The sequence below is a fragment of the Elephas maximus genome, chromosome 4 (genome assembly GCF_024166365.1).
Source record: "Elephas maximus indicus isolate mEleMax1 chromosome 4, mEleMax1 primary haplotype, whole genome shotgun sequence".
NCBI classification, from domain to species: domain Eukaryota; kingdom Metazoa; phylum Chordata; class Mammalia; order Proboscidea; family Elephantidae; genus Elephas; species Elephas maximus.
Genome location: NC_064822.1, coordinates 162,785,665 through 162,812,261, shown reverse-complemented (window position 1 = coordinate 162,812,261; position 26,597 = coordinate 162,785,665). Strand labels below are relative to the sequence as shown.

Here is a 26,597-nt window from a genome sequence, read left to right as displayed (position 1 = left end):
GTCATGGACTGAATCACATGCCCTAAAAATATGTGCATCAATTTGACTAGGCCATGATTCTCAGTATTGTGTGATTGCCCACCATTTTGTCATCTGATGTGATTTTCCTACATGTTGTAAATCCTATCTCTATGATGTTGATGAAATGGGATTAGCAACCATTATGTTAATGAGGAAGGACTCAATCTACAAGATTGGATTTTGTCTTGAGCCAATCTCTTTTGAGATATAAAAGAGATAAGTGAGTAGAGAGACAGGGGTACCTCATACCACCAAGAAACAAGAGCCAGGAGAACTGTGCCTCCTTTGGACCCAGGGTCCCTGTGCTGAGAAGCTCCTCAACCAGGGGAAGATTGATGACAAGGGCCTTCTTCCAAAGCTGATAGAGAGAGAAAGCCTTTCCCTGGAGCTGGTACCCTGAATTCAGACTTTTAGCCCACTAGACTGTGAGAGAATAAATTTCTCTTTGTTAAAGCCATCCACTTGTGGTATTTCTGTTGTAGCAGCACTAGATAACTAAGATAGAATTTGGTACTGGGAGTGGGGTGCTACACTAACAGATACCTAAAATGTGGAAGCAATTACCTTGAAGAGACTTTTAGTGGAAGTATGGATGTCAGACAATTCTGGAAGCTAAAAATGCCACCTGGCCACTTTGGGCTCCTTATGCCTCTGGATCAACAAGCAAAGGGAGTTACCATACTGGCTGGTGTGATTGATCCTGATTACCAAGAGGAAATCAGATTGGTATTACATAATGGAGATAAAGAAGAATATGTCTGGAATGCAGGTGATCCCTCAGGGTGTCTCTTAGTACTACCATGCCTATAATTAAAGACAATGGAAAACTACATCAATCCAATTCCAACATGACTACTGATGGCCCAGACCCTTCAGGAATAAAGGTTTGGGTCACCCCACCAGGCAAAGAACCATGACTAGCTGAGGTGCTTGCTGAGCGCAAAGGGAATATGGAATGTGTGGTAGAAGAATGTAGTTCTAAACACCAATTACAACCACGTGACCAGTTACAGAACAAGGACTGTAATTGTTATGAGCATTTGTGCTTTGTATATGTGCATCAAATGTTTTTGTTTTCTTCACTTATAATATAAGATGTAAACAGGGTTGGTGCATTTTTGGTTATATGTGCGTTCGGTGTATCATGTTAGGCACAAGTGTGACTTTATAATTGCCTCCATTCAGAGATTATGTATAGTTTAAGGAGATGTGTACAGGTGCCAGGTTGGCAAGAGGTGGACCATGATGGTTAAGGTTATGTGTCAACTTGGCTGGGCCACGACTCCCAGTGTTTTGACATTTGTATAATGTTGTGATCACTTACCTGTTGAGATTTGATATGTGATCACTCCCATGATAGGATCTGCTGTGAGGAGCCAATCAGTTGAAAAGGAGCTTCCGTGGACATATGACCTACATCAAATACAAGCAGACATTCTGGCAGGGCTTGGGGCTTTTTCCTCACCCTGGATCCTGCAGCTGGCTTCTGTTCATCTGAGCTCCTAAAGCTCTTGGGATTTTAGCTAGCAGCTTACCTGCAGTCTTGCCTGCCAATCTTGGGATTCACTGTGAGCAAGAGCCTTGCTCTCTGACCTGCTAATCTTGGGTTTGCCAGCTCCTGCAGCTCCATGAATCAGGAGAAGCCTCTATCCTAACCCATGGACTTGGGATGCTCCAGCCTCTACAACCACATGAGCCATTCTCTTGATATAAACCTCTCTCTATATATATATCTATACACTTTACTGGTTTTGCTTCTCTAGAGAACCCAGCCTAAGACACCCAACATCTTCAAAGACATGCTCGAAGTTTTTCTGCAATTTAGATGATGGGGACTTTGCCAAAATTTATGTAGGAAAGTCTACAAATTGTTGTAACTAAATTATGATTGGCAAGTAGCAAATATCAGAGGTTTCTTAACATGTTCATTCTTTACAGTAGTTACTCCTGAATATAACTGGCTACAGGTTATTTTTCCTTGGAAATCCTCTTGGCGTAGTGGCTACGTGCTATGGCTGCTAAACAAAAGGTCAGCAGTTCAAATTCACCAGGCGCTCCTCGGAAACTCTACTCCTCTGTGATTATTTTATTGATAAGCACATAACCCTGAAGGGTAGTATCATGAACAAAACACCTGAAATAAATTCTAATTAAAAAAACCATAAAATTTTAAAATAATTTATGATATAGACAAGTCACCACATAACAGTTTCTTTGATAAACAAAATCTTAGAAATTCAGCTAAAAAAAAAAAAAAAGAACCAGAGCATAAGATAAAGCAAATATGCAAAAAATTTAAACCATGACAAATTAGGTTTACATAGTACAGTTAATTACAGCAAAAAATACAATACAGTTTTGTTGCTGTTTTCAAACACAACTTAAGTTTTAAATCACAGCACTTAAAAAGAATAAAACTACTACAAAATGAATTTTATATTTTTGAAAAATCACTTAGAAACATGACCACTGAATTGTTTTCAAAGTAGTTCTCCTTGGGCTACACAGGCAAGCTGCAACTTTTAAGGCTAAGCCATGGAGGCCAGATTCTGCCCCCAGCCCCTTCCTACCTCTTAGTCAAGAAAATTTGCACAATTCAGTTTATTTACATATATTTCGGTTGGCCTAAGTAATTTGAAAGACAAAAGACATTGTAAATTTTCAGGAACTAATTTCTTTTCGGGAGAAAGTTACTAATTTTTTCCCAAAATAACATACATTTTATATAATACCTAGCCTGAGTTACTTAGAAAGATTTTCTTTTTTAAGAAAGTACTTTTAGGGTTGGCATAACACAAAACATAAAACCTTTGTTGGAATGAAATTACTTCTATTAATTCCTGGTAATATCAGGACTACTAAACTTACAAGAACTTATTTATCATTAAACTAATCAGAGTAAGTACTTTGAAAAAACATTATAATCTAATTTAATAATACCATCAGAGGTAGGATATTATTACCCAGAACCCCGCATTACTGCCACCAGCAGAGGCAAACAAACTCTTTCAAGAGACAGAACAGGAACCTCACATTACTGTCACTAGTGGAGGAAAATTTGACAAAAATTCTTGCAAGACCAGAATTAAAGACAAAACCAAATGAAACAGACAAGGACAAAACAAAACTAGAATCTCAAAGAGCTCAATATAAGAAAGCAGAGCTCAAAATTCAAGAGGTTATTTACCTGGCAGTGACTTCCAAGAAACTCATGGAGTACAGCAAAACAGCCCTGCTTTGCTACTGAAGCCCAGTCCATCAGTCTTCAGGGGGTTGCTGCAGGCAGTGCAACTTTGATATCCCACTTCTGGCACCACAAAATGGCAAAGAGCAAACTGGAGCTTCTGTTAAAATTAAAGCAAGGAGTTTTATTGAAGGAATAAAATGATTCATATCAAGCAGCACTCCATGAGGATTCACAACAGTGCTCCAGCAAAAGAAATGTTTTACAGAGTTTAAGTACAGAAAACTCACAAACTTACGAGGAAAATTTCTTGATTGCTTGGCATTTACAAAATCATGCTTTAACAGACAGTAGACAATTCCAAGATCCCATAAGCATTGTTTTGTTAATCATAAAGATTTTAAGTCATTTAAAATCTTGTTAATCTATGGATATTTCAGGGGTCAGCCTGAGTGAATATCCTTCCTGGGAGCACGCCCTGAAAGGAAGGGGGAGGAGGGAAGCCTGCAGGCTTCCTGAGGTGTGTTGACTAGCTGATTTTTTAAAGTCAGCTCAGAATAAGCAATAAACAGCAAAAAATTTCCAGCACGTGATTATGGCAGGAGCCTCTCCTTATGCCAAGCACCTAGATTTTTTAAAAGCTCCTTCACAATGGGGATCAAAAACATCACAGTATCAAATGGACTTACGCACTTGGGTATAATACCTGCTTATTATAAGCTGTGAAAACCCTGCTGGCGTAGTGGTTAAGTGCTACGGCTGCCAACCAAAGGGTAGGCAGTTCGAATCCACCAGGCACTCCTTGGAAACTCTATGGGGCAGTTCTACTCTGTCCTATACGATCACTATGAGTGGGAATCAACTCAACAGCACTGGGTTTTATTATAAGCTGTCAGTTAACTCAAATAATACGGATGCAGTGATAAAAATGATGATGAGAACAACACTAACACTAAGGATTTATGTGCCACAAAATAACATGTTTGAATATAACTGATATGATCTTCTTGACACCTGGACACCAGACTTTAAGATGACCAGAAGCAGACATACACACACACGTAAAATATATTTTGCCATTATATTGCTTCATACAAACTACAGTGTTTTAGGTGAGAGGTATGTGAAATGAGTCACTGTTAGTAACAGGAGTGAATGAAGGGAAAAGGAGTTAGAAGGCTTGTTTAAATGGGAGGAAGAGTTGAGAAAATAAAGACAATATTGTACCTATAAAAGCCTCAGACACCCCAAAAGGATTTCCAACACCAAGAGTGATTAGAAGCAGAACTCTGCTATCAGATGACAATAAGTATTCAACAGAGGATATGAAGCTAATCTCATATATCCATATATATGTATATACACACACATATATATACACACACGGACTCACACATACTCTTGAGAGCATTTACCCCTTTGTACTTTGAGAATGAATTTTCAATTGTGCAAAGCCTTTTGCAACATCTCCACTCATCTCAGACATGAATACTATAACATGTATGGGCACAGCTGAGGCAAATTTATCATGACAGCAACCAAATAATAAATCTGTATCTCTATAACCAGTTCCATTTCCGAATAATTTCTCTGTCGCACACTATTTTAGTCTGGCAGATTGCTCCATTCTTTTTTCTTTTTTTTACCCCTTTATTTTGGGGTTAAACTGCACTTCGAATTCACATTATTTTGCAGATAGCATGTCACCTTCACTTAAGCTGCTATAGCTGGCATTTCTCTTCTATCAGCTGAAGCAGTTAATTTACTTGCATTGACCAGCCAACAGTGTAATCTACCAACTGCTTATTGCGTTCTTCTAGGTCCACCAAAGTCTTAAAAGACAAAGAAGACTTAATTTTTGCAATTCTATAGTTTGACTTCTTATGAGTATGATTTTAAATGCTTTGGTTTGAAAGGAACTCCATGGCTGCTTTGGGGGTATGTGTGTCCCCCCGCCCCCCTTTTATTTTTTTAGCTGAATCTCATGTATCCACATGTGTTCTGTTTAACATAGGAGGGCTCTTTTGCACCATACCGTAACTGATGCAGCAATACCGAAGTTTCGAACACAGTGAAATGTAAGTGTTGTATATCTTTAAGTGCTCCTGGATAAATTATTTGTTCAGAGAAAGGCCGGTTATTCCAAATAAAATAATTTTTGTCACTGACATTATTAAAAGACTGGAGAGCTTTATAGGAGGAACAGAATATTATGTAATACCAAAATAGACATGTTTTAAAATCTTAATATGCCAGCAATTAAATACCATAAAGCGGGAATGGAAATATTTTTTAAACCCACTAAGTCCTACCAAAAGTAAATATTTCTGTTAATCCAAAGGTGTTAGACAATTTAAACCTGCTAAAGTTGAATTTTCACAGCTATTCTAGTCTTTCTGTAAATAATTACTATTTCTCCTTTTCTCTAGACAATTAAAAGACCAGAAAATGCTAATCCATACTTATCAAGATAAGATAGAAGTAGAAGCCAGAAACATGCTCTGTTCAGTCTGTTACTTCATTTTGGGCTAAGAGACTACAGTTTTGACAGTGGGACCATCTGCTACTAACTTTTCTCCTCATCATCATGCCAGTCCAGTCAAAAGCAATTAAACCTGTTTTGCCATTATAATATGTAGATAATGATGATAAATTATAGCTTTAAAATGAGTCTCAAATTATGCAGACACTAGGTATTTTCCTTACAGCTACTGATGTAAAAGATATCCCTGTACTTGTGAAATTTTTCAGCTATTTTATTAATGATGTTAGCTCTATAATGAGCTACCTACCAGGATATTTTGCAGGCACAGAGCCTAGCAGTCATTATAAGTCTATTTATATCCCAGCAAGATGTTTCTCCAAGTGGAGAGCAGAGCCCTAGCATTCTGCCTTGCTGTTAAACAAAATATATAGCACATACAGCTCTGAGTCGCTATGTTTTATTATGTCATATAATCAATAAAACACATAAATACCACAAATAAAAAGTAGCAGGAAGAAAATGCTATGGCTCCGGCACAACATGGGGTTATACAGCAGAGAGAAGATGAGGCTTAATGATTTCAAGGACCAGATACAAACCTATCATTCTTGAGGCAAGCCATATATTACCTCCGATTTCCATCAAAAATGTTCAGACTTTTCTCAATGTAGAAACTATGAATAATCAAATGTTCTAAAATGACAAATAATAGCAATCTTTTCTTAGGAAATGTCAATGGATGTGACCATGTTGGATAAGTGTACTGTTTGTTTTCTTTGGCTTTTCAAAATTGCAGCTGCTACTGTAATTGTTTGTTCAGATTTGTTACAATTTTGTTTCCACAATTTAATTACCAAAAAAAAGCAGCAGCAGCAAGACATGCAGTGACCCACTGCTGTTGAGTCAATTCTGACTCATAGTCATCCTACAGGACAGAGTAGAACTGCCCCACAGGGTTTCCAAGGAGCACCTGGTGGATTAAAACTGCTGACCTCTTGGTTAGCAGCCCAGCTCTTAAGCACTACGCCACCAGGGTTTCCAGAATTTCTGGGAAATTCCATTCACATAACTCTGTATCAATGTCCCATTCCATAGCCTCATGGCAGCTATCTGAGATACCACCTCCATACAGTAGATACCTAATACAGCTTTGCTAACTAGCCACAGAATTAAAGCTCTCCTTGTGCTGTTTCCCGCCATTATTTCTCTAGCAGGAAACCATTTGGCCTAGTAAACATGTATTAATTGTGGATACCCAACTTTCTAATTCTGTTTTATCATCGAAACAGACTAATGATTACGGGAAAAAAGAAAGGAACAATTTTGTCAGAAAGAGAAACTCTTAGCAACACTGGAAAATGTTCTGCCTAGCAGTAGTTCATTACAGCCTATCTTTTTCATGACTACGTAAAACTCATAAATAAGTTAGGGGGAGGAGGAACACGGAAAATGAGAAACTCACCAATTATATTTGTCACATCGCTATATAAATGGATGCAGTCTACTGACATTTTAATAGGTCTCCTGAACTATACTGGGAACAGGAACTTCAATTGTAGCTAATCATCCATTTGCAGACAAAGGCATTATTCATCATGACTTACACAAGGATTCATCTCGATTTCATACCATTCTTCAAATCGTCATTTCAGGTCATACATTTAGCATCCCAGTGGGCTTATCCTGATAAATGCAAATAATAGGTACTTAACCAAGATGGACAAATTGCCAACTATAGAAACCCACAGTGCACGGTTTTTTTTTTTCCTTTCACCCCACTCACCCCTCATGTGTAGTCAGTTGCCTTTTGACTATAGCAATGTCTTCCAATATGGGAGATGTGTGGTCAAATTCTTACATTGGAGAGAATATTTCACACCTTGGAGAAACAATGATGTTGCTTCACTTTGGTTTCCCTATCTACTCAGTGAAATACGTGCTGTGAGAATATATGCAAATAATGATAAGAAAAATATTCAATGCACCAGAAAAAGAAAGCATTAATAATGAACAATTTAAAACATTCTAATATTGGCCTTGAGTCCCTGGGTGGTAATGCAACAGTTAAGACTCTTGGCTGCTAACTGAAAGTTTGGCAGTTCAAGTCACCCAGAGGTGCCTAGAAAGAAAGGCCTGGTGATCTACTTCTGAAAAATCAGCTACTGAAAACCCTGAGGAACACAGTTCTACTCTGACACACGAGTTCATCATCAGTCAGAATCGACAGGGCAACTGGTTTAGTTTTTGGTAATATTGGTCTTGCTGGGGAAAATGAAAAAAGCAGGAATCTAATAAGGTAGAAAAATAAAATAGGGAAAAGAACAAACTAGGAGAAAAATACAATTTCAAATAATATGAATGGTATACTCTTTACTTCTAAGATTCTGAGAAATGATTACAAATACAGGAAGTTGAGAGCTACACAACTCCTCTGTAAGTTAGACTATGGGGAGCGCAGTGAGGTATAATGAAAACAGCTTTGGAATCTCTCAGCTTGGGTGTGGCTCTAGTGCCACCAGCTGTGTAACCTTAATTATTTTTTTCCAGAGTCTGATTTCTTCATCTGTCAAATGTTGATAAATCCAGGTACCTCATAGGCTTGCTATGAGGATTGAAAGAAATAGCACGTCCCTTGTACAAAGTTAGGTGCCAAATAAATGGGATTTGCCATTTTTAACTTCTTATGTCTAGCATTTATTTCAGTTACAAAATATATTTTCCTGATTATAAAATGTCCATACCAAAACCAAACCCATTGCCACTGAGTCGATTTCAAGTCATAGCCACCGTGTAAGACAGAGTAGAACTGCCCCACCGGGTTTCTAAGGAGTGCATGGTGGATTCAAACTGCCTACTTTTTGGTTAGCAGCTGAGCTTTTAACCACTGTACCACCAGAGCTCCAGAATGTCCATGATCATCACAGAAAATACCTTCTCCACCATCATGAAGTATGATTAGTGAATTGCCTGCACAATAAAGACTTCTCCCTCTCCTGCCTCTTCTGGGCAGCCAGGAGATCATCACCTTCAAACCTATGGGTCTCAAATTTGGTTGCACATTCTCCAGCATTATTACCTTTTTAAAGCTCTCCAGATGATTTTACCTGGAGAGCTTTAAAAGGTAAGAATGACAGAGACTCTGATTAATTGGTCTGGAGTACAGACGGGAATTCAGTTCTAAAATACCCAAGCGATTCTAACGCTCAACCGAGGTTGAGCCCAGGGCTTCAGCCTGGGTGTAGGTGGAGACAAGCAGAGGTGGGGTGAGTCATACGGTGAGTCTAAGGAGCTCATGGATGAGCTTAGATCCCTTAACTTTAGCTCTGATTTTTTTAAAGAATCTCTTAAAGACTTAAAACATTTTCTATTCTGCCTGGGATGGTGAATGGCATTTTGTACACACCATCTTTTAAAAACAATCCAAAACCAGCAAAATAAATACAATGTATTCCATTTTTCCCATTTGGCCTCTTCATTCTCAATAGCAGCTGCCAGTGTGTTGCCATACTTTTTATTTCCCTTGGCAGAGAAGGCAAACTGCTCCCTAAAAAGTGTGTGCCAATCAAGAGATGCCAAAAATTGCGTGTGGACCATCAGTGTTCTTCCCCTTTCCATAAAATGGAGTAAATTATCCTCCCCCTGCTCTCCAATTCAGCAGTTATGCTTCTGGGGTCATGTGTTTATCCCTAGGTTTGGGTTCCTCAACTTTAACATTGGGCTGCCTTCTTTATGTAATAGTCTTTTTTTGTTTTTGTATTTTTCCAAAATCCTGGGAATATAGTGAGTTATATCTTTGTAGTTAATTATAAATATGTAGTATTCATTGAACCTGTATTCCAAAATGCGTCCTAACAAATCATTTAGTTAAATCCTTTTCTAGAAATTAAAAAGTGACTTGACTGAAACTAGACCAAAGCCTGACTTACCTGAAAGTTATACTGAGTTCCAGAAAGTCTATTAATTCTTTTAATATTCCATTCTGGGGGAGATTATACCACTCACCTACTCTTTTAAATGAAGTTCATGAAAACACTGCATTTTGCTAACCCCTCTGCACAGGTCGGCAGCAGCAGCTAACTGATAAAAACCCATCCATTTGCCAGCTCTGTTGACATTAGCCAATTATGCTAGTACCAAACAAAAATAATTAGCGATGGAAACATGCTGTATGAATTACCATTGTATCAAAATAGCCATATCGATTTCATCTCCATTGGACAAAGAAAGGCAAAAAAGGATTTCCCATGCAGAAAACAAGAGAGGGAAAAAGCAAAGAAATAGTTTCCTATTGGTTTTTCAGATTTTTGCATTAGAGCTTACTAATTTAAAATTGATAGTTGGATTTTACCCTCCTCTCAGAATAATTAAAAAAAAAAAAAAGATTTAGAGCCAATTTAAACAGGAAGGTCTATTGGCCTGTTACTGTGGCAACAGCCATTCCCAAGAAACAGCATAACTAATAAGTTAACTACATGCACCTAGCCCCAACCAGCCAGCATAAGCTGTAAAACTAAACTGCTGAGAATCACTGGCAACTTTGCTGAGGGAGGAATGGTGCAAACTGGTACACTAGGGAAACCGATAATCCAATTTAGAAGTGCGGATTCTCATTTCAGTTTCATTGGCATGTTCATTTTGAACTAAAGGGATCTGAGCAGTAATTCTATAAACAACCAGCACTTAGAAATCAGAGGCAACAAGATTCTCTAGAGGTATAATTGCTTTTAAACCAGGCAACCTGAAATTGTGTCTGCCTTGTGCAGCAGGGAAAAGGGGAAAAAAATCTCAGCTGGGAAAATGGGGAGCTGGCCAAGCAAAGAATACAGCTAGTCAAGCATACCTTGGGTCTCTCAATGTGCCCTATAATGCAATTAAATGCAATAAAATTCCACAAGTACTTCTGCAGCACTTACAATTGCATTATGCACCACATATTTTACATAAACTAAATTTTGCAATTTCAACAAGTAAAGAACTAATTATATAAAAGAGTAAGACAGACATGGTTCAAATCACAGTTCTGTCATCTTACCATTTGGAGCAATGAAAACTTTAACAGGCAATGTAACCTCTCTAATCCTCAGTTTAAAGAAAAACAAAAACAAAAAAACACCGAACACACTGCTGTTGACTCAATTCCAAATCATAGCAACCCTATAGGGTTTCCGAGGATATAAATCTCTGGGGAAGCCTACTGCCACATTTTTCTCCCTTGGAGTGCTGCTGGTGTCAAGCCACGGACATTTTGGTTAGCACTCAATCCTTTTAACCACTGGGCCATCAGGGCTCCTTGTCGATAAAATGGTGATAAAAGTTGCATCTAATTCATAGTTGTAGATACTAAATGGAATAGTTCATGTGTTTGTGATTAAAAAAAAAAAAACTGTTGCGGTCAATTCCAACTAATAGCAACCCTGTACGATAGAGCAGAATGACAGTACAACTGCCCCACAGGGTTTCCAAGGCTGTAATCTTTATGGAAGAGGAATACCACATCTTTCTCCCACAGAGCGGCTGGTGACTTTTTTTGGTGTTTATCACAGCTCTCAATAAATATTAGTAACCTTTCATTTATCTCTCCTATCAAGTCTTCTTGAGAAACACATAACTCAAAGAAAGGTTCTATCTACCGCAGCAATATGCACAGGCTTCCTCAGCAAAAGGAAAATAATCCAACTTCTGTTCAACATGGTACTATAGACAAAAGCACCACACCATCCCTCCCTAGCAAAGACCTGAAAAACTAAGTAAAACAGAGACAAACGTCGTTCCTGGAACCTGAAGTGTCAAATGAAGAGATAAAGAACTCAGCCAAGCACCGAATGGAATAAGAAACTGAGGACAGAGTAAGGAGAGATACGTACTAAAGGCCCCATCAGCTAATGCCGCACAGATCCGCCATCTTGGACTCCTGTCAGTGATCTGCAGACAGGGAGCACCGCAGAGCAGCTTAGCGGAACTCCTAGCAGCAGACAGAGCACCTGGTAACCCGCGATACACACTTTTCCAGCCCCCATTCTTTCCCCACTGCTCTACCTCCGAGCTTTCTGACTGGCTGTGGTGATTTGGCCAGCCAGGAAGTGCAGTGTCCATCCCTCGGATTCGCCCCACCCACGTTGGAGATCGGCACACAGAGACTACGGTAAAGCAGCTTCACGAAGTTCCCAGCAGGAGACAGAGCACCTGGTAATAAGTGATATACGCTTTCATAAGCCCCCTTTCTTTCCCCCGCCCCCTTCGGCCACCTCTGCTTCCCGCCTCCCCTGCTTCTTCCCGCCTCCCCTGCTTCTTCCCGCCTCCCCTGCTTCTTCCCGCCTCCCCTGCTTCTTCCCGCCTCCCCTGCTTCTTCCCGCCTCCCCTGCTTCTTCCCGCCTCCCCTGCTTCTTCCCGCCTCCCCTGCTTCTTCCCGCCTCCCCTGCTTCTTCCCGCCTCCCCTGCTTCTTCCCGCCTCCCCTGCTTCTTCCCGCCTCCCCTGCTTCTTCCCGCCTCCCCTGCTTCTTCCCGCCTCCCCTGCTTCTTCCCGCCTCCCCTGCTTCTTCCCGCCTCCCCTGCTTCTTCCCGCCTCCCCTGCATCCCGCCAGCTGCAGCCTCTTGCCCAGGAGACAACTGCTTTGGCATCAGGCTGCTCGAACTCGCCCTACCCACATTGGCCTGGCCCCTGTGCTGGTGGTGTTTTTTTTCCATCTCTTTGGGTTTCTTTTGTGCCTCCAATCACCTCTCCTTCCTTTCTCTGGAACGCCTGGCTCCATGTGCCAACTTTGCTTCCTCTTAAAAGGCTGTGAAGCCACACTCAACTGGGGGGGCATTCCTTGGCCCTTGACACCACACTGGTGGGATCCCTGGGACTTTTTTTTCCTTGTTTTGCTTTGCTTTGTTTCTTTTCTTTTTGCAGCTTGGGAGCCCCTTCTAGCCAGAATGCACTACCTGGCTTGGGAGCCACTCATCTGATCTGTGCAGCCACATAGCTGGGATCCCTGGGGGGCATTTCTTTCTTTTTTTATCCCCTCTTTTCTTTTCTTTTTTTTCTTCTCTCGCTTTTTCCCTTTCTGTCTTTCTCCATTTTTCAGTTTTTGTCTCTCTACACTTATCTTTTATTCCTGTCTCCTGAATACCTGGTGCTGTGTGACATCTATACCTCCTCCAGCCAGGCTATACTGCACAGCCTGGGAGCCACTTCCCCAGTCTTACCACCCCCACTGGTGAGACTCTGGGACTCCTGGGAGCTTTTCTTTTCCAAATTTTTGTCTAGTTATTTTTCTTTGTTTTTCTCTTTTTCTTTTCTTTATTTTTTTCCCTTTTTGCTTTTATCCATTTCTCGGTTTCTTATCTATCCACTCCAATGGCAAGCTCCCTTGGCACTCTTTTTTTTTTTTTCTTTATTCCTTTGCTTGTTTGTTTTTGGCTCCTGTTTCTCCCTCCTTTCTCTCCTCTTTCCCATACCCCTATTAGCGCCACACATCACAACCTCCCCCCCTCTTTCCTGCCTACCTGCACCATGCACACCCCCGAACAACACAGGCATGGCCTACAGGAACCTGCCCGGTACTGATTCCTGGCCCACCCTGTTGGCCCTAGTACGTGCAACAAATAACATCCCAGCCCCTCCCCTTCAGCTGCACCTGCCCTGCTGCACCATAGCTGAATGACTGGCCCTCCCCATTGTACAAGGACGTGAAAAGTACTGTGACTACAGATGAGCAAACACCAAAAAAGGCACAGCCTGCCTACTCAGACATATCACCAAACAACCAAATAAAACAAAAAAGCAGGACAAATCTACAATCAAGAAATGAAGAAAATGACTACTGAGAGTCCTGAAGACAGCAGACAATATCAAAACATATTAAAAAACAGGACAGGATGGTTCCAGCAGGCATCCAAAATAAAACACCAGATGACTTTCCAGTAGAAGAAAAGGCACTAGAACTACCTGATACCAAAAAACCAAACCAAACTGAGTGCCATCGAGTCGATTTTGACTCATAGTGACCCTATAGGACAGAGTAGAACTGCCCCATAGAGTTTCCAAGGAGCACCTAGCGGATTCAAACTGCCGACCCTTTGGTTAGCAGCCATAGCACTTAACCACTATGCCACCAGGGTTTCCAGAACTACCTGACAGGAAATTCAAATGTCTAATATTCACAGCAATCCAAGAGTTGAAGCAAAAAGCAGACAAAAATGAGGAAAAAATAGACAAATTTATGGAAAAGGCAGACATATTCATGGAAAATACAGACAAAAAAAATGGAACAATTCAGGAAAATAAGACAGGAACAAAATGCCAAAATAAATTCACAGCTAGAAATCATTCAAAAACAACAATTAGGAATCCAAAAGATAAATGACAAGATTTCAGAAATGGACAGTGTCACAGAAGGGCTGAGGAGCAGGTCTGAAAAGATGGAAGACAGAATCAATGAAACTGAAGACACTTAGATACAACTCTGTCTGAGGAAAAATCAGGAAAAAAAAGAACAAAGAAAAATGAAGAAACCATGGGAATTATGTGGGACACAATCAAAACCAAAAATTTACAAGTGATTGGAGTTCCAGAACAGGAAGAGAAAACGGAAAACACAGAGAGGATCACTGAAGAATTGCTGACAGAAGACTTCCCTAATACAATGAATGATAAAAAGCTGATCACCCAAGAAGCTCAAAGAACTCCATATAGGATAGACTGCAAAAGAAAAACACCAAGGCATATCGTAATCACACTCACTAAAACCAAAGACAAAGAAAAAATCCTGTGAGCAGCTGGAGAAAAACAAAAAGTCACATACAGAAGAGAAACAATAAGACTAAGCTCTGATTATTCGGCAGAAACCATGCAGGCAATAAGGCAATGGGATGACATATATAAAACCTTGAAAGAAAAAAACTGCCAACCAAGAATAATATATCCTGCAAAACTTTTGTTCAAATATAATGGTGAAATTAGGACATTTCTAGATAAAGAGAAATTAAGGGAATATGTAAAAAGCAAACCAAACTTACAAGAATTACTAAAGGGAGTCCTTCAGTCTAAGAACAAGCAACATCAGACCACAGCCTGAATCTAGGATGCAAGATTGTACCAGCCAGATACCAAGCAAGGAAATGAACTCTCAAGGGCTATCCAAAACCAAAACAATTGCAACAGAGAACCAAAGGGGCTAATCTGTAAATGAAAAGAGCATCAGATCAATAAAAGAGGGAACAAACGGTGTAGGTATAGAGCTTTCTATTGGAGAGGAAGGCAAGGCAATACCAAGTAACAATAGAATGGTTGAAACCTAGGAAGATAAGGGTAAATTTCAAGGTAACCACGAAGAAAGTTAACAAACCTACTCATCAAAATAAAGAAAAAAAAATGAAGTCTCAATAAAAACAAAATAAATGAAAAAGAAATCCACAAACAAAAGGAACTCAGCACAAGAGAGTAAGAGGAACAAAGAAAATGTCAGCACCAGAAGAAAAAAAAGCACTACAAAATGAAAGCAATAAACTCACATCTATCAATAATTACACTGAATGTAAATGGCCTAAATGTACCCATAAAGAGACACAGATGACAGAATGGATTAAAAAAACAGAATCCATCAATATGCTGTCTACAAGAGACACACCTTAGAAACAAAGATGCAAATTTATTAAAAATTAAAGGATGGAAAAAAATATATCAAGCAAATTACTACCAAAAAAGAGCAGGAGTGGCAATACTAATCTCAGATAAGATAGACTTTAAAACAAAATAAACCATAAAAGACAAAGAAGGGTACTATATAGTGATTAAAGTGACAATCCATCATGAAGACTTAACCATAATAAACATCTATGCACCCAATGACAGGACTCCAAAATACATAAAACAAACTCGTAACAGTGCTGAAAACAGAAATTGACAGTTCCACAATAATAGGAGACTTCACCACATCACTCTCAGTAAAGGACAGAACATCTAGAAAGAAACTCAACAAAGATACAGAAGAGCTAAACAACACAATCAGCCAGCTTGATCTCATAGACATATATAGAACACTCCACCCAACAGCTGCAAAGTACACATTCTTTTCCAATACACATGGAACGTTCTCCAGAATAGGCCATATCTTAGGCCACAGAGCAACCCTCAACAAAATCCAAAACACTGAGATAATACAAAGTATCTTCTCTGACCACAATGCCATCAAAGTAGAAATTAACAACAGTAAGAGTAAGGAAAAAAAAAAACCAATTACACGGAAACTGAATAGCACTCTGCTTAAAAACCACTGGGTATTAGAAGAAATCAGAGATGGAATCAAAATGTTCCTAGAATCAAATGAGAATGAAAACACAGCATACCAAAAGCTTTGGGACACAGCAAAGGCAGTCATCAGAGGCCAATTTATAGCCCTAGATGCACATATCAAAAAAGAAGGGACAAAATCAAAACATTAGTTACACAACTTGAATAGAAAGAGAACAGAAAATGGAGCCCAAAGCCACCAGAAGAAAGGAAATAATAAAGATCAGAGCAGAAATAAATGAAATAGAAAATGGAAAAACAATAGAAAGAATCAACAAAACCAAAAGTTGGTTCTTTGAAAGGATCAACAAAATCGACAAACCACTGGCCAAACTGACAAAAGAAAAACAGGAGAGAATGCAAAGAACCCAATTAAGGAATGAAATGGGGGACATTACAACAGACACAACTGAAATAAAAAGGATCATAACAGAGTATTAGGAAAAACTATTCTCCAACAAATTTGAAAACCCAGAGGAAATGGACAAATTTCTAGAATACACGACCTACCGAAACTAACACAAAATGATGTTGAAAATCTGAAAAGATCCATAACAAGAGAAAAGATCGACAAGGTAATAAAAAAAACTCCCAACAACAACAACAAAAAAGATGGCTTTACTGGAGAATTCTACCAAACATTCAGAGAAAAGCTTACACCAGTACTACTCAAACTATTTCAGAACAGAGAAAATGAAGCAAATACTTCCGGATTCATCCTATGAAGCTAGCATAACCCTGATACCAAAACCAGACAAAGACACCACAAAAAAAGAAAATGACAGACCAATATCTCCCATGAATATAGATGAAATTTCCCAACAAAATTCTAGCCAATAGAATTCAGCATCATATCAAAAAATAATACACCACAAGCAAGTAGTATTCATACCAGGTATGCAAGGATGGTTCAACATTAGAAAATCAATCAACATAATCCACCACATAAATAAAAGAATCATGTGATCATCTCAATTGACGCAGAAAAGGCATTTGACAAAGTCCAACTCCCATTCCTGATAAAAACTCTCAATAAAATATGTATAGAAGGGAAATTTCTCAACATAATAATGGGCATATAAGCAAAACCAACAGCCAACATCATTCTCAATGCAGACAGGCTGAAAACATTCCGCTTAAGAACAGGAACAAGGAAAGGATGCCCTTTATCACCATTCCTATTTAACATTGTATTGGAAGTCTTAGCTGGAATAATAAGGCAAGAAACAGAAATAAAGGGCATCCAAATTGGTAATGAATAAGTTAAACTGTCCCTATCTGTGGATGATATAATACTAAGAAAATCCAAAAGACTGCACAAGAAAACTAATGGAACTAATAGAAAGATTCAGCAGAGTTGCAGTATACAAGATAAACATACAAAAATCAGTTGGATTCCCATACACCAATGAAGAGAATGATGAAAAGAAAAATCAGTAAAATGATACCATTTATAACAGCCCCTAAAAAAATAAGATATTCGGGAATAAATCTAATCAGGGATGTAAAAGACCTCTACAAAGAAAACTACAAATCAATACTGCAAGAAACCAAAAGAGATTTACATAAATGGAAAAATATACCATGCTCATGGATAGGTAGGCTCAACATTGTGAAAATGACAATTCTACCCAAAGCAATTTACAAATACAATGCAATACTGATCCAAACACCAACAACAACTTTATATGGAAAGGGAAGGAGCCCTGGATAAGTAAAGCACTATTGAAGAAAAAGACTAAAGTAGAAGGACTCGCACTACCTGATCTCAGAACCCACTATACAGCTATGGTGGTCAAAACAGCCTGGTGCTGGTACAATGACACACACATTGACCAATGGAACAGAATTGAGAACCTAGATGTAAATCCATCCACCTATGGTCACCTGATCTTCGACAAGGGCCCAAAGTCCATCAAATGGGGAAAAGACAGTCTTTTTAACAAATGGTGCTGGCAAAACTGGATGTCCATCTGCAAAAAAATGAAACAGGACTCATACCTCACACCATATGCAAAAACTAACTCAAAGTGGATCAAAGACCTAAATATAAAGCCAAAACCATGAAGTTCATAGAAGAAAAAATAGGATCAACACTAGAGGCCCTAATATATGGCATTAACAGGATACAAATCACAACTAATAACACACATGCTTCAAAGGATAAGCCAGATAACTGGGATCTTCTAAAAATTAAACACTTTATGTGACTTCACCAAGAGTGAAAAGAGAACCTACAGACTGGGAAAAAAAATTTTTGGCTATTACAAATCAGACAAAGGTATAATTTCTAAACTCTACAAGAAAATCTAACACCTTTACAACAAAAAGACAAATAATCCAATTAAAAAATGGGCAAAGGAAATGAACACACACTTCACCAAAGAAGTCATTCAAGCATCCAACAGACACATGAGGAAATGCTCATGATATCTAGCCATCAGAGAAATGCAAATCAAAACCACAGTGAGATACCATCTCACCCCGACACTACTGGCAGGAATCAATAAAACAGAAAATAACATATTGGAGAGGATGAGAGATTGGAACTCTTATGCACTGCTTGTGGGAATGCTAAATGATACAACCTTTTTGGAAAATGATACGGAGCTTCCTTAGAAAGCTAGAAATGGAAATACCATTTGATCCAGCAATTCCACTCCTAGGAATATATCCTAGAGAAATAAGAGTCATCACATGAATATATATTTGTCCACCCATGTTCATTGCAGCATTGTTCACAACAGCAAAAACACAGAAACAGCCTAGATGCCCACCAACAGACGAATGGATTAACAAACTGTGGTACATACACACAATGGAGTATTATGCAATGCTAAACAACAATGATGAACCTGTGAAGCATCTCATAACATGCATGCACCTGGAGGGCATTATGGTGAGTGAAATAAGTCAGTCACAAAAGGACAAATATTGTATTAGACCAGTATTGTAAAAACTCATGAAAAGGTTTACATACAAAAAGAAACAATATTTGATGGTTACGAGGGAGGGGAGGAGTAGGGATGGAAAAACACTTAGTAGATAAGTGGTAACTTTGGTGAAGGGTAAGACAGTACACAATACTGGGGAAGCCAGCACAGCCTTACAAGGCAAGGCCATGGTAGCTCCACAGACATATCCAAACTCCCTGAGGGACTGAATTGCTGGGCTGAGGGCTGTGGCAACCATGGTCTCAGGGAATATCTAGCTCAATTGGCATAACAGAGTTTATAAAGAATATGTTCTACATTTTACTTTGGTGAGTAGTGTCTGGGGTCTTAAAAGCCTGTGAGTGGCCATCTAGGATAGTCACTGATCTCACCCCTTTGGGAGCAAGGAAAAATGAGGAAAACTAAAGACATAAGGGAAAGATTAGTCCAAAGGACTAATTAATGGACCACATCTACCATGGGCTCCACCAGACTGAGTCCAGTACAACTAGATGGTGCCCAGCTACCACCACTGACTGCTCTGACAGGGATCACAATAGAGGGTCCCCGACAGAGCTGGAGAAAAATGCAGAACAAAATTCTAACTCAAAAAGGAAGACCAGACTTGCTCGCCTGATAGAGATCGGAGAAACCCTGAGAGTATGGCCCCAGGCACCCTTTCAGCTCAGTAATGAAGCCACTTCTGAGGTTCACCCTTCAGCCAAAGATTGAACAGTTCCACGGAACAAAGCAAGACTAAAGGGGCACATCAGCCCTGGGGCAGGACTGGAATGTATGAGGTAACAGGACAGCTGGTAACAGGGAACCCAGAGTTGAGAAGGGAGAGTGTTGACATGTCGTGGGGTTATTAACCAATGTCATACAATGTGTGTACTGTTTGATGAGAAACTAGTTTGTTCTGTAAACCTTCACATAAAGTTTGAAAAAAAAGGGAAAATAATCCAACAAAAGGTAAAAAATTATATGTAGAGTTTTCATTCCTGATTATTTGGGGGTAGAAAGCTACAAGCAATTAGCAACATGCAAAGACCTGTGTCTTAGTTATCTAGTGTTGCTACAACAGAAATACCACAAGTGGGGTGGTTTTCGCAAACAAAAATTTATTCTCTCACAGTTTAGGAGGCTAGAGGTCTGGATTCAGGGTGGCAACTCCAGGGGAAGGCTTTCCGTCTCTGTCGGTTCTGGGGGAAGGTCCTTTTCTCAATCTTCCCCTTGTCTAGGAGTTTCTCAACACAGGGATCCTAGGTCCAAAGAACATGTTGCCCTCCTGGCTCTTCATTCGTGGTAGCATAAGGGCCGTCTCCTCTCTGCTGCTTCTCTCTCCTTTAATCTTTTGTAAGATAAAAGGTGATATAGGCCACACCCCAGGGAAACTCCCCTTGTATCAGATCAGGTTTGTGACCTGAGTAAGGGTGTTGCATCTCACCCTAATCCTCTTTAACATAATCTAATCTTGCCTCATTAACCAGAGGCAGAGATTAGGATTTACAATACACAGGAAAATGACATTAGATCACAAAATGGAGGACAGGCACACAATACTAGGAATCATGGCCTAGCCAAGTTGACACATATTTTGGGGGGACACAATTCAATCCATAACAACCTGAGTACCTAAAGAAAAAATATATATATATATTTTTTTGAAGAGTACATAAATTAAGTCATTTGAAAGCTGTACATATGAATCAAAAAATGATAATAGTAAACCACTCTAATCTGACCTTTGACTCTTCCATTCCTTCTTATCAAGTCACCAAAGCCCTCCACATGGCAGCAAGTAGCACATTCATCATTCCCTCCTCTTTGATTCCCCCAGTACATGTTCTTCCATTTTCCTCCTATGTCACTGGTCACTTCTTAGTTGTTTCTCATCTCCTCCCTAACTTGAAAAGCTAAAGTGCCCTGAGACTTAATCCTTGGTCCTCTTCATCTACTCTCACTCCAGGCTTGCTGATTTCAATATTATGTATCTACTGACATCTCTCCCATTTATATCTCAGTCCTTTTTTACTGACATCTCTCCCATTTATATCTCAGTCCTTGGCTTCCCTGAACAATAGACTGCCTACCCAATATTTCTACTTTGGCATCTAAAAGACATCTCAAACTCATGTCAAAAAAAAGCTTAAATTGTCATATGCTCCAAAAACTTGTTCCACCTACAGTCTTCTTTATCACAGTTCATGGCACTTTCATCCTTACATCAGAGACACCCTTGACTCCTCTCTCATACTCCTTATCCAATCTTTTCAGAAATTCTGTTGGCTCTACTTGAAAATATATTCAGAATCCAATCACTTTTCACTGTCTCTATTGCTACTGCCCTCATGTGTGCCACAATTACCTGTTTCCTGGGTTACTGCATTAGCTTCCAAATAGGCCTCTCTGCTTTTACCCTTGCTCCTGTCATGGATTGAATAGTGTCCTTCAAAAATATGTGTCAACTTGGCTAGGCCATGATTCCCAGTATTGAGTGTTTGTCCTCCATTTTGTGATCTGATGTAATTTTCCTGTGTATTGTAAATCCTAATCTCTACCTGTCGTTCATGAGGCAAGATTAGGTTATGTTATAGAGGATTAGGATAGAAGAAACATCCTTACTCAGGTCACAGCCCTTACTCAGGTCACAGCACTGATCTGATGTAAGGAGAGTTCCCCTGGGGTATGGCCTATATCACCTTTTATCTTACAAGTGATGAAAGGAGAGAGAAGCAGCAGGGAGGAAAGGGCCCTTATGCTACAAAGAATGAAGAACAATGAGGGGAGCACATCCTTTGGACTTAGAATCCCTGTGCTGAGAAGCTCCTAGACCAGGGGAAGATTGATGACAAGGACCTTTCCCCAGAACTGAGAGAGAAAATCTTCCCTTGGAGCTGGTACCCTGAATTCAAACTTACAGCCTCCTACACTGTGAGAATACATTTCAGTTTGTTAAAGCCATCCACATGTGGTATTTCTGTTACAGCAGCACTAGATAACTAAGACATTCTCCTACTATTTCCATCACAATAGTCAGAAGTAGTCTTCTAAAATGAAAGTCAGATGATGTTGTTCCTCTGCTTAAAGCCCCACAGTGGTTCCCCATTTCATTCAGATGATAAAGTCCTGCATGATCTGACCCTGTGTCACTCTCTGACCTCATTCTCAACTACTCACCTCCTTGACTCATTTCTTTCCAGGCACACTGATCTCCTTGTCATTTCTAGAATGTGCCAGGCATGTTCCAGCCTTAGGACCTTTGCTTTAACTGTTCCCACTACCTGCTTCATACATGAATCAGGAGACCATGACTACATCCCCAGATCCAGGGGCAGATCCTCATTAATATTAAGCCAATCAGAGCATAACATTTACCTGGCGAAAGTCTTTGGTCCAGGGGTGGGCATATGGTATAAGCTACTCTAGTCACATTTGAAGGATGAGTTTCTCTCCTACTTGAACAAGAAAGTATGAACCCCAGTGGCAGCCATCTTGCAACCTCAAAGAGAAACACCCTTATTAAGGACCACGCTAGAGAAACAGAAAAGCCTAGGTCTTTGATGACATCTTTGACCCCTGACTGTACTGTGGCTAGAAATTACCCTACCAATGGACTTACAGCCCAATAAGATAAGGATTGTCTTTATTAAGCTAGTTTGAGTCAAGTTTCTATTACTTGCAGCCAGAAGCATTCTAAAAACACAGGGCTAATAGAAAAAAGATGTCACATATGAAAAATAAGACTTAGGGTTGAACCAATTATGCCTGCCAAATTTCACTAATACTTAGATTTTGACCCTTCGCATTATTTGACATCTATACAATGGAAATATTAGTTCAAATGCCATGTAGTATATCAACAAAATGAGACATGAAATTGTTAATCATAAAAGACTGCAGGAGTTTAATTTCATTAGATCTTTGAGTGCTACATCCTAAAGCACCAGGTAAATATTTTAGAAATTAAAGATTATAGAGGCAGTTCAGATTGAGGAACTACTTATCTTAGTGAAATCATCTTTTATTCCTTTCTTTTCATCATATCCCACATCCATTTCATCAGAAAATCCTGCAGTTCTACCTTCCAAGTTGTGACTCCTCACCACTCCCAGTGCTGCCAGCATAATCCTAGTCTAAGGCACTATCACCTTTCAACTAGATTATTACAATAGCCTCCACCTTTGCCCTCTAAAGTTTCTATTCTCCTTACAGAAATCAGCGTGATCCTTTGAAAACATAATTCAGATCATGTCATTCTTATCAACACTCTCCAAAGTCTTAGAATTTCTCCTGGAGTAAAAATCTAGCCCCTATTCCCTCTGCAATCTCATCTCCTCACTCTGTTTCAGCCTCTGTGATGGTTAATTTTATGTGTCAACTTGGCTAGGCTGTTACCCAGTTGCTTGGTCAAGCACTAGTGTAGATGTTGCTATTAAGTATTTATACATGATTAGCATTTTGACAAGCTGGGTTTAAGTAAAGCAGATTACCTTTAATAATACGGGTGGGCTTTATCCAATTAGTTGAAGGCCTTAAAAGCAAAACCAGAGGTTTTCTCCAGGGATGATTCTGTCTCTAGACTATAAACACCCAGTCTGCCAGAATTCTTCTCTTTGACCTGATTTACCTATTTGGGATAGAAAACTGCTACAATTTCCAGTCTGTAGCCTGACCTACAGATTCTGGACTTGCCAGTCCCCACAATCATGTGGGCCAGTTCCTCAAAATCAACATCTATCTATCTATAAGATCTATCTATCTTACTGATTCAGTATCTTTAGTGAACACTAAGACAGCCCCAATGGCTTCCTGCTCTTTCTTGGACACCAAGCAAACTCTACTTGGTTCCCTCCCCCACTTTCCTCAGGAATCTGATTAAATATCACCTACTAGGACCTGCCCTCATCATCCCACATAAAACAATAACTTCCATATTCCCATCTCCCACTACCCCCTTACTCTGCTTTACTTCATAACATCTGATGTATAATATGTTTATTAATGTAGTTGTTTATTGTCTATCCCCCCTATCTAGAGAGGGAGCTCTATGAGAACAGAAGCATTGTTTAAAACACTGCTTTATCCCAGTACCTAGGACAGTCACTCAACAACTCAAGTTGTTGAAGAAGCTTTGAAGAAGAAGAATGACACTAAGTCAAAGTAACAGAATACAGCTTCGATTGTGTTGTTATATGTATTTGTTTGCATAACTAGATGTGCAGCCTCTCAGGAGAACAAACCCCATCCCCAGAATCTAGCATGTATGGAACATAATTAGTATTCAGTAAAGGTTAATTGAGTTAATGAATGAATGCATACATTTCAATTAACTTAGACAACGAATCAGTGCCATGCTAACCCCTCATCTGATTTCTTTTCTTTCTACCCTTTCATCCTGGCCTTCCCAATATACATTTCCTTTTTTCTACCACTCTGATTTCAAATACTAGATCTGGCTGTTGCCTAGTAAGACAACAGCCCTTAAAACTGTCACTAAACATAAGAACAGCTGACAGAAAGGTAAGATTTAGAGATCAAGACCATTTGGGTAAACAAGTGTTCGCCTCTGTAGATCACCTCTCAGTCTGGTGTTCTGCATGGGATAATTTGCTTTGCTGATTGACTCCTGCCCTTCTGACCTGGCTTGAATCCAGCTCAGGAACACATCCACCAAGATTTGGCTCCAGCTTTTCCTCACTGTTCCTCATTGAATCAATAATAAGGGAACATTCTTTGTTTGCTTGTGATTCTGACAGCCCAGTGACAGGACAGTGAAGCAGCCACGGCCTTAGCTTGGCTGCACTAAGCTCATGTATAATGACACGTGTATGTGTGAGATTTAACAATGGATGATAACATTCAAGGTCCTGGGTGGGTTTCCTCTAGCCCAGTGCACTGGCATCTATCATTTTAATAGCCACCAAGGAAGAAAAAATATGGTTCTCGTTAATACCCTGAGTTTGACCTTCCACTTGTCTTGAATTGAAACTCAGTTATAGCTTGGAATTCAATTGTGCCTATTAAAAGACTGGAGAAGCCCTTTTTCCTGGTGTTATTTTTTTCCCCCATGAAATTTAAAATAGGAAAGGAAGAAAGTCAGGGCTGAGGTAGACAGGGTTATGGTAAGAGACCCAATTCTCTTTGAGGTGCTCAAAATAAGGAAAGTATGAGATATTTTACCAAATTAGAAATTAAGCATGAAATCACTTATGTAAAGAAAAAAAAAAACATAAAATGGCCTATAATCAGAATCTTGTCATAACTAGGAAAATCAAGCTTATGAGCTACCTGACAATCTCAACAAAAATTGGGCAGAATCCATTTCTGTTTCTTGCAATCAAAGAGTTACCACTCCATTTCAGGTGGCTCCACATCAGAATCTGTCGCAGGATGGTTCAACAGGGGTTCCACAGATCGTTATAAAAGTCTCTAGTGTCACAGTAATATCACAGTGGAGCAATTACACCTGATTGATATTTGCTTTTGTACTGCTGTATGTGGATAGAAGAGAGGAAATTCATTGCTGAACAAATGAACAGTGCAAACAAAGGTGAACTTTGATCTGCTTAAGCATGAAGGCCAGCAAACTTTTAAATGCTCATAAAACAATTCTGTGTAGTGTGGATGGACTGATTTAAAAAAGCACTGTTGTCTCATCACTCCAAAGTAACAAAGACAAAATTTCCTTACAAAATCTATAATGCTGGTTTTATACTTTTTTGTTTTAGTTTTTTTGTTGTTGTTGTTGTTGTATTTTTTTTTTTTTTACAAAATTTGACTAGACTTCCCCTCAATTAAGGGAAATGAGAATGAATTAATGGTCCCTGGAATCTATTTATTTTAAAGGGAACATAGAGCAAGTCATCGGTGTTACACAACATCTTTATTGTTCTTTTCCAAAATGTCTTGACTTTGATGCGATCACTGAGACATTATAAAAACATCCTTGTTAAATATACACTTCAGGTATAGCTGAACATGATGTCTTATGAAACATGCAATCTCTACCCTTAATGAGTTTCCATTTTAATTGGGAAGATAAGTCATTGATAAACCCCTGAAGCAGTTGAGTCAATTCCAACTCATGGCAATCCCATGTGTTATAGAGTAGAACTGCTCCATAGGGTTTTCTTGGCTTTAATATTTACAAAAGCAGATTACCAGGACTTTCTTTCCATGGTGCCATTGGGTTTGCACCTGCGACCTCTAGGCTTGCTGAAGGCGAAGAGGACTTGAAGCACCTATGGATGAAGATCAAAGACTACCATCAGTATGGATTACACCTCAGCATAAATAACACAAAACTCCTCACAACCCTACCAATGAGCAACATCATGATAAACAGAGAAAAAATTGAAGTTGTCAAGGATTTCATTTTTCTTGAATCCAAAATCAATGCCCATGGAAGCAGCAGTCAAGAAATCAAATGACATATTGCACTGGGCAAATCTGCTGCAAAAGCTCTCTTTAAAGTGTTAAAAAGCAAAGATGTCACCTTGAGGACTAAGGTGTGCCCAACCCAAGCCATGGTGTTTTCAACCACCTCATATGCATGTGAAAGCTGGACAATGAATAAGGAAGACCAAAGAAGAATTGACTCCTTTGAATTATGGTGTTGGCAAAGAATATTGAATATACCATGGACTGCCAGAAGAAGAAGTAACAAATCTGTCTTGGAAGAAGGCTGGTGAGACCGTG

The 26,597-nt window shown here is 39.4% G+C and overlaps 1 long non-coding RNA gene across 1 annotated transcript in view; it reads right to left on the bottom strand.

The window, feature by feature from the left end:
- Positions 1-1,138: 1,138 nt before the first annotated feature.
- LOC126075909 (uncharacterized) overlaps positions 1,139-26,597 on the bottom strand; it is a 267,435-nt gene continuing 241,976 nt past the window's right edge. Inside the window, exons 3-5 of the long non-coding RNA XR_007517351.1 lie at positions 26,061-26,140; positions 3,209-3,365; positions 1,139-1,434 (exon numbers count right to left, since the gene is read on the bottom strand). This is a non-coding gene — a long non-coding RNA (uncharacterized LOC126075909). The remainder of the gene's footprint in view (positions 1,435-3,208; positions 3,366-26,060; positions 26,141-26,597) is intronic.